This window comes from Lagopus leucura, unplaced genomic scaffold (assembly GCF_019238085.1).
Source record: "Lagopus leucura isolate 7727_CA_CO unplaced genomic scaffold, USGS_WTPT01 Super-Scaffold_100157, whole genome shotgun sequence".
In the NCBI taxonomy this organism is placed as follows: Eukaryota; Metazoa; Chordata; class Aves; order Galliformes; family Phasianidae; genus Lagopus; species Lagopus leucura.
The window spans coordinates 10,358,346-10,370,301 of record NW_024962334.1 but is presented as its reverse complement, the minus strand read 5'-3'; positions in this window follow the sequence as shown (position 1 = coordinate 10,370,301).

Here is an 11,956-nt window from a genome sequence, read left to right as displayed (position 1 = left end):
ATTTCTTGATTTAAAACTTCTGGGCTTTTTTTTTTTTTTTTTTTTTTTTTTAAACTTTAACACTGATATTTTGCCAAACTGTGCCATGTTGAATGGCTGTCTTCAGCACTCATAGTTTTGAAGCTGTCCTAGATATAATGCACATAAAGTGTATCTTGGATACTGCAGACAAGAGCATGTGCATAAGCATTTGCAGGATAGAGATCTAAGTCAGTAGGTGTGTTAGAAATACCCAGAAGAGATATCTGCTCATCTCAGAAACCACACAGTGCTGCAAACTTGAAAGCAAACTGTGTGGCAGATAAAAGCAGAATCTTTTGAACATCCCTTTTATTTTTACGGCATGTAAAGTGGTGATGAAACCTCTTAACTGCATCTTTTGGAAGAAAAAGTAGTTGTTTTAGAACTCAGATTTTGTTACTGTCTCTGCACTTATATTTCCCCTTCACAGGTGTTTCTGTGGTATCCCTGTGCACACTCCCATTGCAACCTTCCATTTCAGTGCTCAAGGCAGGGGTGCAGCAGCAGAGGCATGGCTCTGGGTCAGGCTGCAGCAAGCACCAGCACAGGCATCTCGCCTCTGCTTTGAAACAGGTATTGGGGTTGCTGCAGCCAGCAGCCCCTATTCAAACCATGTGAATTTGTGAAAATATGAATTTAAAATGCCTAGCTGAAAATGTGATTAATAGGGAACTGTTTCAGTATGCTTACTAAATGATTCTGATGTAAAGTATTCTTACAGTTCCAAGAATAACCTTCCTTTAGATAGCTTAAGACCCCTTCCTGTTCCTGTTCTACTTTTTTTTTCTTCAACTAGCTTCTCACTGTTAACTATTGAATAAAGCTTTCTTACAGAAAGTGTTACTGTTTTTCTACTCAATAGAAGAATCAGTGTTCTTTGTTGTGAAATCAGACTGTAGATGAGTAACTCCTGAAAGCTTAAAGTTTATCTCATGCATGAGAATACAAATTCAGGTCAGGAGTCCAATTGCCGAAGTTTTCTCTATGTGTGTTTATATTTAAAGCTTCTGGTTAGGATTGTGGAGAAGCAGAGTATGAGCCAATAAAAGTCCCAGTGAGCTCTGATTTTGGCATTCTTCTCCACTGTCCAGGATCCTAAAGTTTTGCTTATTTTCAAGCCAACTATTTGCTTTGCCTATAGTCAAGTTGTCACATCTGTTAAAACAGTTGTTCCACCAGAGCCTGATTATGGTGATTTTTAAAATCAGATTATGTAAGTGAAGTCTGAGTTATCTGTTCTCATCAGGATAAAAAGCAGCACTCTTTCTGTGGAGGAGTTAATCTGATTATGAGCACTTGGGTACCAATTAGGAACAAACTCTCACTGTAAAAGCACAATGAAGAGGGGGTGGGAAGCTGTATGTCTAAAGGTAGAAGGGAGTTGGCATAATATATTTTCTCCAGTTGTGTTCACACCATATGAATCAGAATATACAGTGCCTTGAATGCAGGCTTCTGGGTGTGGGCAATATACCCCTGAGAAGAACTCATCATCAATGAAAGGGCACTACACCACTATGAGATACCATTAGCTGTTAGTGCAATGTATTTCTTGCAGACGGAGATGTGATATGTCTCAAGCACGCACTGTTGTGTTGCCTGAAGGTAAAGGTGAGAGGCCCTGGCATAGTTTTTGGAGCTATTGGAACTCTTGCTTGATGGTGGGTGGTTTTTTTTGGTGTTTTTTTTTTAATCAGTAGCTTTGTTCCACAGCCCTTCCTCCATCTTGCAGCTAGAAGCAGTCTCGTGCCTAGCTGCATGATGCAGCCACTGAAGTCCTGCATGCTGAACTGCAAGGTGATGGAAGATCCACCCAAGGGTGTTCAGGAATTTGGTGGATGCAATTGCCAAGCTGCTTTCCACCATCTATTAGCAGTCCTGGTCAATGGGAGAGGTCCCAGATGACTGGAGGCTTGCCAATATGACACTCAGATTGGAAAAACTTCTCTAAAAGAGTGGTTGGGCACTGGCACAGGCTGCCCAGGGAATCACTGTTCCTGGAGGTTTTCAAGAAATGTGTAGGTGTGATACTTAGGGACATGGTTTAGTGGGTAATATTGGTGGTAGGTTGGCAGTTGGACTGGATGGTCTTAGAGGTCTTATCCATCTTCAATGATCCTGTGATTCTAAGATGCCTTCAGCCTCATGCCTGTGGACTCAGACAGTGTGTAGGGGGCTCTACAGCAGCTGTCCATGGGTGCACACCTGTACTTGAGGAAACACAGGAATTTGAGCTCACTGTTCCCTTCTTTAAGGTGTGTGTGCCTGAGCAAAGAGGATTGCACTATGTGATATGATTTTTCACACATTGGCATGTCTTTGCTAAGCCCCTTGCTTCTGTACCACATCACTGTCCTGCTGCTGACAAGGCTGTGGGCTGTTCCTTGCCATCCAAGAGTGACTCAAAGAAAGGGTCACTGCACACTCATCCTCTGTAGCCCTTCTGGCTCCAGCTGGGAAGGGGCTCAGCCCCCTCCAGCTCAGTCAGCTCTACTGATGTGCATGAGTGGCGGATATAATCCATTACTGTTAGTGCTCCCAGGGGGTGATGGGCATCCAGATGCTATTACTGCAGGCAGGGAATAGGAAGCTGCAGTACTGTCCTTAATCTGTATCTCTGTTATGCTGTGCTGGAGTAAAAAAGTGAAGCAGCATCTTGCCTCGTCTTGCTTCTGCTGGTATTTACTCATGGATGTGACAAGCTGTCATTTTCTAGTTTGTGTGCTAAGTAACACCTAATCTCCCTCCCCCTGCTGCAACCTTGCCAGTGTGTTTGCTCCTTGCAGATATAGATTAATGTTCGTTTCCATAACAGATGTCACAGTGATTGTGTGGAATCTGCTTGGGGACATGATGATAATTGAACTGTTTGCAGGGAAGGGGAGGTGAATGCATTGGTATTTTCTGCTTCTGCTACAATACTACAGCTTTGTGTTTCAGATCCTTGATTTACTTTTCACTTCCCATTTTGCAGGAGGAGGAGGCAAGGCCTCTCAATTGTTTTCAATGCTTCAAAGATTCTGTAGAACCAAATATACATAACAAAAGTATCTCATCCTAACAAACAACATAGGTCTCTGATGATTTCTGCTAGGAGATTCTGAATGTCTGAGCAGTGCCATATAGTGCAAGCTGCTATTTCTAAGGTGTTTTAGGCAAGGCTGGATGAGATGTACTGACATGTTATCAAGAGAATGTTTTCTGTGTTAACTTAAAGTGTTCAGGAACTGATTTTACATTCAGCACCATTATGCACTGACTGTTTTTTGATATTTAGATGCAAGAGAGAATCTGTGAATAGAAATGAATCCTATTGTTATTTAAAATAAAGTTTAATTAAAGTAGGTTCCTCTTGCTCAGAATTTTGCAGAGAATGCCAGTCTTTTCTTTCACTTGTCAATCCAATTTACATGGAAAAATGTTTCTCTGCTGAGGAACTGACTGGAGAAGGTTTGGTGCTCTTGTAATAACCTCAGGGCACCACTTCCCCCTTTGGTTAATTATACAGCTGCTGCAAAATAATACAGGTGCCAAATTCAAGAAGAATCGGGGCAGTTATTAAGCTGCACACATTGCTGCTGCTGTGCTGTTGTTTGATAACTGTAAATTTGTTGCTGTGATTTGCAGTTTCCAGTTTGTGTGTACGTTTGCCTGTATATCCTTTCAAGAGGTCCCAGCTGTCCATCACTTTCTGTCATTACAAGTGGATGCTTCTCTGTCTCTGGTTGGCTCCTGCCAAGCCTGCCCTCCTTTAATAAAGTTAACGTCAGTGGAGCTTGCCATCTTTGACCATTTTGATACCTTTGGCACAAGGGAAATGCTGTTTCCTCCTTCTGTAAGATTACACTGCATTAAAACTGCTCTGTATGTGAAGATTAGCACACTGCTGGGTATGTTTTTCTCCCCTGCTCTCTTGAAGGAATTACCGCTCCAAAAGGGCACTTGTGAGGGAAGAGCTGTGCTGCAGAATGGCCGACGTTGGCTTTGTTCCTTTTGCTCTCTGCAGAATGTCTGTGTCTGATAATCAATTGCATCTCCTGCTGTTTGGAGAGGGTGTTCCTGTCCTTGCATCTCACTGAAGATCTCCAGTGCTCTGCACTGAACACTGATGCACTGCTGCAGTTGCTGTTATAGGGGCTCCACTTCATTCTGCTTGCTGGGCAGCAGCACAGATACCAGACTGGATTAGAATAACTTTCATCCCCTTGCATCAGGACTGCATTTACACTCTTGACAACAGTTCTGCCTCAGCGATCTCAGAGATAAGCCTACTGGGTCTCAAGGGTGCTCAGTACACTGAACTCTCTCCTGGGATTGTGCCCAGGAAGGGAGATCAATCTTTCTGGTTGAGTTGCTTGTGAGAATAGCTGCATGTCAATTATATTCTCAGAATATTTTGTGATATGTGAATCCTTCTGCAAACAAGGACTAGATGATGCTCACACACGTGTTCAATGCAAAAACTTTCAATTACTTTCCTTCTTACCTGCATTTTTTGGCAGGTGTGAAATGAAGCCAGGATGAAGCACTTCAAAAAAGACAGTCTAGACGAAAGGCTAAGCAAGAATTAAAGAAATATTCTTAAACCTAGGTCTGGAACTGGTCTACACTTTCTTGGTAGAAGGAGAAAATCTGAAACAGTCCAGCTTATAGTAAGACCAGAAGCATGTGGTACAGTTATTTGTAATCTGATGATTTTAAAAATCTTTTATCCTGATTATAGGGCTCCTCATCTAGTAGAGATCTGACCCATGCTCTGACACAAAGCTTTGAAATCCTCATTGCTCCTGTGTATCCATGCTGTGCTTTCCAGACATAATGTCAAGCTGCAGATGCAGTAGTCCTCAGAAGTTCCCAAAGCAGTGGGCAGTTTTGCTTTCACTTTGGCAGAGCTTATGCTATGTCTTTTCTCTGCTGCCTCCCTTTCCCTGTGGGTGGCTGGTGGGGCATCTAACAGCCTTTGTTTTAAGGCTGACCTCCTGGGAAGCAGTGGAGAGATCTGTGTCTGATGGAGGAAAGTCAGTTCCAAGACTGGGTTGCCATGCTTGTAGGGTACTGCTGAGATCATGTTATGGTGGAAGGTTAAAGTGTGAGGAAGTGAACAAGAGATGGGGTAAAATGGGGATGTGGCAGGACAACTGGGAAGAGCGAGTAGAAAATTCTGCCTCTAAGAGAGGGGTTTCCAAGATATAAAGTTGAGGAGGTCAGAAGAAGAAGAAAAGAGGATGGAAGGACAGGGACAAATAAAGGAAAACATTTTGGTGATACTTGAGGTGGTGGGAACAAGGGACAGTGGTAACCTTGTGGAGCTGCTTAAAGGCAGGGTTAGTGAGTGTTAGGAAAATGTTCTGCACAAGAGAAGAGAGGGCACAGCCCCAACTGCTAGAGTTCAAAGAACATTTGGACAATGCTCTCGGACACTGGGTTTAAGTTTTGGTGGTCCTGCGTGGAGCCAGGGGTTGGACCTGTTGATTCTTGTTGGTCCCTTCCAACTTGGGATGTTCTGTAAGAGAGAATGCAGATCATCATTGCCTCTTACCTTGAAGTATAACGTTGAGTGCTAAAACAGAATCTGCTTCACTCCTACACACAATGTGCTCAATTGCTTGATTTTTATGTAATGAGAAGCACTGAAGACTGTGATTCTGTCAGGTGGTAGGTTGAGGGCAGAAACCTCACTGTTAACGATGGAGAGAGGGCAAAGATTCTTTGTACACGTGAAGCAGTTTACTGTTATGAAGGCGATAGGGATTGTTGTATCTGAGTTTTTTAGTAGCTTTTGGATTTCCATACATATCTGGAAGGAAGGAGACACTTGAGGGGTGGATCCTGGGAATCTTGCAGACCTGAAAATCAAATTTTCACTGACAAGTGTTTCTGTATCTAGATACTTTATAAAATAAGGCTGTAATGAGCCTATGAAGAATACTAAAGAGGGTGGTAGGAAAAACATTTCTTGTTTCTCCTGTCACTGCTTATGGGTCAGCCCAATTGTGTTAGGAAGCAAAGAGACTGTGCAAAGAGCTTTTGATATCTTGGTAATTGGGTTTGGCTGTGGAAGGGCTGTGCTTATCCTTGGGCTGCCCAGTTGCTTTTCTCTTGGCTGCCGACCCTTCCCCACAACTTAGAAGTAGGAGTTCTCCTGATTGGTTGCCAGTCCCTGACTTTTATTTCTATAGACAAATCCTGGTTTTTTTTTCCTTCTCTTTTTGCTTATCAGTTGGTTGTGATAATAACAAGGTCCCAGATCTCTCTGCCTTTCTGTAGCTATCTGGGCTACTCGGCTATCTGTTTGGAAGTTTATTTTCAGTATTTCTGTGGTTATCTGGGCCACCTTGTACTTGAAATATCTCTGCTGCTTCCTTATTTTTAAACAATTAGCACCACGAAGATGTGGGATTTGTAAAGAAGAACAAAAAATAAGCTTCCCTGCATAGCTGATACCTGAATGACTGCTTATAATGAGCTGGAAGACTACTCTGTGCTGAGTGCATGAAGCAACCATCCCATGTAAGGGCTGGGATGACAAAGCTGTCAGCAACCATTTGTGCATCTCACAGGCATACACTAGCCATGTGAATATGCAGAACCTGACCTGCTGATCTTTCCTACTTAGCATTTTAGGCTTGCCCTTGCATTTTCATATTGCCACTTTGCAGGGATTTCTGTATTAATCTATTGCTGTTACATTTCAGTATCGTCAGCAGTGTGAGCTGGTGGCAATTCCCAGTGAAGGAATGTTATCCTTTAAATCCATCAGTGATGTACCTACTAATATAGTTCAGTAGGTACAAATACTTAACTAGCCTTGAACACTGAGCAAAGTACTGGAAAAATGAATGTAGCTAATGTTGTTTGGGCAATATAGGTCCTTCTTTAAATCAGTGTTTTAATGTGGTTTGCATGTGTGACTAAGAACAAAGAATAAAAGATGAGGTGGGTGCTTTTTGTACCAAACAGCAATGTTGTATCTGCCTCACTGAAGAAGCATTATCAGGTTGTTGGGCTGGGTGGAGGAGAATGGCTCTTGCATCTCATGTTGGCTCTCACAAGGCACCTTTTGTCTAAAGTTCTATTCTGCATATAAATGTACACCTTTGCACTTGATCTGTCCCCGTTGAAACTGATGGGAGGCTATTTAACGAGAATAGCAGATGGCAGGGCAGGGAATATGTTCAACTCAATAGAATGCAGTGTAGAGTTTTCCCTGTTAAAGTATAAAACATTGTAAAGAGGATTTTCTTTGTATCTGGTGCTGAATGACATGTTACTGTGCTATTTCCTAAACCTGTAAAAGCAGCACACTTTGTACTTTGTGCAGTTGGGCAGCGGGCCTCCTTTTCTTCTCTGGAGACACAGTGTTATTGAGATGGTGGTTTCCAGTGGGAAATTCCACACCACCCACCTGGCCATGGACAGACTGGGTGAGAAGAAAGTCCTGTGGTGGAGGTGATTCTCTACGAAACTGCAGCAAGCATCTATCGAGCTATTAGTCATGTACTGTATATTTAGTAACGCTTATGCAAATTTTATATAAATATATATTTACTCACACTCTGTATAAAGCATCATCCAGATCAGGTTTCATGATAATTAGAAAAGTAGCTAATACAAAGGTATATCCAGTATAAATTGGCCAAGAAGGTAATTGTGTTAACATATATTTAGCTTTTTTTTTTTTTTTTTGAAAGTTTCTAGGCTAAGCATGGCTAGAAAGTAGACTGTACCTCTTTAAATCAGCCTCCCTTCTTTGTAGCCTTGAATGACTAGAGGGTATTTTTATTCATCCTTAAGCGATGCTTGTTAAAAAGAAGTGAACTAAATGGCGTTTTGGGATGTAGCATTTTCTTTAAATACATTCCTTGTAGGTGGAATCGCACTTTTTTGTGTGTGTGTGCCATAGATGCTCAAGCCCCATTAATGTATCTTTGTGTTCACTGTTTGTGTGCAAGTTCGTAAGGTGATTGCATCATAATGTGCTGCTGTAAAAAAGAATGCTTGATTTTTAGCGCTTCCTAAAATGCAGAGTGAGATCATGCTGCAAACGTTGGAAATATAGAACTGTGATAATTTGATTGAGGAAAAAGCCAGAGCACTTCTGAAGTGTTTAAATTCCTTGGATACACAGAGTATTAAAACCTTCAGTAAATGCAGCCTGTATCTTCAAGTACAAAGCATGGGCTTAGCCTCTTATCAGTAAGATTTAAGTCTTGGAGAACCAGATCTTTAAATGTACTGGGGTTGTGGGCGAGATCCTACTTAGTGCTTAAAAAATGTTTCCAACATGCGCAATATACTTCTGAGAAGTAGCAAAGCATATGGGGCTTGAAAGCTGGTAGAGCAGTGTCTTTGCTGCAGTTCAGAAGAGAGAGATGGTGACTTTGTGTTATGTGAGAACTCTCTGGGCTAAACTAATACATGGTGTAATGTTGTCAAAGTTAGTGTGTATAATTAGTCAAGCAGTCTTCAGGATTAGTTCAGTTTGTAGCAGTTACTTAGAGGATTTTATGCCCGTAAGTGTATTTTGAGAGCCAAGTTGGATGTACTTTGTTAGAATTGGACTGTTTATACTTCTGTGTTTGTTTGATGGTAGTTTACTTAAATTGCAGTGATGCTTCAATATTTGAGACCAATGGGAAATGAGCCTCTGGCATCATAACCAACAGAAACTGAAGAATTATCAGAGCAGAACCACTTTTCCAATCCCATCGAGAAAACAGAAGCAATGTTCTGTAAGCAAGGCAGTGTCTTAGTAATTTTTCTCCACAGGGTTTTCCAGGAACCACAAATGTGTCTTCAGTAATCAGATATGAGCCAATTAGTCCTGAACTCTGCTCAATATGTTATCTGTGTTCAAAAAGGAGATAGTAAAACTTGTTTCTGAGGAAGGAGATGCAGCTTTGATTTGTGTTTTAAGCTCTTCCCTCTAGTGCTTGGGCAGAAGCAAGCTTTGAGGACAGTATAAGCACAAATTTGAATGTAAGATAGGCTAGAAAAATACCACACATCAAAACAACAAAATAGCCCATCCCAACCCTTCCTTGAAATCTGTTGGAAACATACCATCATCAGACATATGTAGAATTTCACTATCCATTCACTTGGATATTTTTTCCCTGCTAAATTAACTACAGTCATTAATATGTTTTTCCAGGTGGTCCCTCACTGACACATACTTCTTCCCAGCTGATTTTATTTAAAATGTGACTTCTGTTTCCCCAGTGTCTAATCAGCTGATGTAATACCTAGTCTACAAAACATCCTTCAGAACAAGGGAGAAAATTCTCCATACTCCTCCCTTGCTGAAGTTTCCTGCTCTTCCCTGCCAACTGCTGCCTTTACTCTGAGGATTTCTGTGGGACCAAAAAACGGGGTTATCTAGCAGCTTCCCCTGAAAGTCAGACTGCTGTTTGGCCAGAGCGTGGCCCTCACCCAAAGGTTTCTGTGCTCCACATCTAGCATTAGTGATAAAGATTGTACCCCAAATAGCAACTGTTGTGTTGCACAACACAGAAGCATCGCGTGGTGTGATGAAAGCAGTTGTTTAAGTGAGTTGGACCGTGGCTCTCTCTGTACTGGTGCTTTTCAGATGAGCTGTACCACCTCCAAAGTAACTTGTGTTGAGCCACAGCCTGGCCTCATCATTCGGTGCTGGTCCCCCACTGTGGCTGCTCCGGAATCCATCAGTGAAAGAGAGCTCTGTTCCTTCCTGCCTCAACCTTGCTTGATAGTTAAACACTGAGTGCTTCAGACCAGGGCTTGAAATATTGATGTAGGAGAAAGTGCGCAGGCTGCCTTGGTCAAACCCATGTGGGCTTTACTCAGCTGCCTTTGTGCATGGTGGGCCAGTGAGGGAAGTGAAAAGGTCAGCGTGACTGGCTGTCTTTTTTGGGGGGAAGTTTCTTACTTTTGACACATCATGTAGGAGATCTGCTGGGATGAGATGACTCATGACTATGAAAGCAATACCCAAATGCCATCATCTGCAGATGATGTCTTGTGCTGTATTGGCTTAAATGGAGCATGGACCCTGCCTACATGCTGTGCGGGAGGGCTGCTTGCACACTCCTGGGGCTCTATGCCCATTGCATGAGACAGTGGTTTCAGTCAAAGCTAATTCATGGCAAACAGAGAAAACCAATGATGCAAATAACATTATTGAGTCTTTTATTGATATTCGTGCATTCTGAGTGGTCTCCCTTTCTCTTTAAATTCCTCCCTCAAGGCCATTTTTCTGTTTATGCCTTAGTGATGTCAAATTTGTGATCTGTGCATTCTTCAGCAATTTTTTGAAAATGAGTCTCCTTGATGCACTAGTTTGATACAAACCAATCTCAGCAGCCTTGGGGCTGCATGTGAGCTTTTGGAGCCACAGGGAAAGGGACTCTGCATTCATACCATCTCTTGCACAAAGCCAAGCTGTGCAGGCAGCTCTCCCAGTACACTAACTCCAAGCACAAAAGAGGAGAGAAACAGCTTGCTCTGACACAATGGTAGCAGATTGATGGATTTGGCTTGATTTTATTTGAGTTCTGATAATCTCTGGGGCTGTCACAGTGGCAATGGAAGAATGGGGTCCTCGCTCAGACATGAGAAATCCCTTGGGAAGAGCACAGCCCATGTAGGAACATTTTGGTGCCTCAGTAGCAAGCAGTGCTTTTTGTGTGATGGCTCAGACCACCCGGGTCTTGGAGAAAAGGAACAAAGCTACCCTAGCTCTTCTACACGGCTGTGTTTTCCACAGTAGGATTGCCAGCATTAACCCTTCCATAAGCTTCTTTGTGGTTTCTAGGATGGCTAGAGCTTTGGATGTTGAACCACATGAGAGACCCTGGGACTCTGGAGCTCTGCATTGTTTGTACACATTGAATTCCCTTAATGGCAATCAGTAAAAACGAGCCACTTGGGTCTGGTGGTGTTTTATTTTTCTTGACATGGTTTCTTTTGCTGCTTGAAATGAAGATGTGAACAGCCCATCTGCATTTTTGCAACACCTCCTCTTTTCCTTGATTATTTTGGTTTGATGGTGTCACTTTGTATGTTTATAATCTTTTCAAATGTTTGTGCCACTCTCTCCTTCCTCTCTGTTTTTTTTGTTTTGTTTTGTTTTTCCAGTTGCTTTCATAGAAGCACAGAGTCAAAGAATTGTTTGAGTTGGAAGGGACCGTTTGAGGTCATCTAGTCCAACTCACCTGCAATGAGCAGAGATACCTACAAGCTCCATCAGGTGCTCAGAGCCCTGTCCAGCTTGAACTTGAATGTCATCAGGGATGGCACATCCACCACACCTCTGGGCAACCTGTGCCAGTGCCTCATTTCCCTTAATGTGAAAAACTTCCTTATATCCAATCTAAATCTCCACTCTTTGAGTTTGAAACCATTTCCCCTTTGTCCTATCACAACAGACTGTGTTAAAGAGCCTGTCCCCTTCCTTCTTACAAGCCTCTTTAGATATGAAATGGCTGCTCTCAGGTCTCCCCCAGAGCCTTCTCTTCTTCAGGCTGAACAGCCCCAGATCTCTCATCCTGTCCTCACAGGGAGTTGTTCCATCCCTGGGATCATCTTTGTGGACCTCCTCTGGATGTGCTCCGACAGGTTCATGTCTCTCTTCTATGATGCATTCCACATCTGGACACAGTGCTCCAGGTGAAGCCTCACCAGTGCAGAGCAGAGGGGCAGGATCACCTCCCTCACTCTGCTTTCCATGCTTCTTTTGATGCAGTCTAGTATACAGTTTGAGCTGTGAGGGCACGTTGCTGCCTCATGTCCAGCTTCCCACCCACCAGTACCCTCAGGTCCTTCCAAGGAGAACTGTGCTCCATCTGTACATCCCTCAGCTTGCATTGATAGTGGGGGTTGCTATGACCCAGGTGCAAGATTTGGATTTGTTGAACCTCATGGAGTTCACCTGGGCCCACTGCTCAAACTAGTCTGG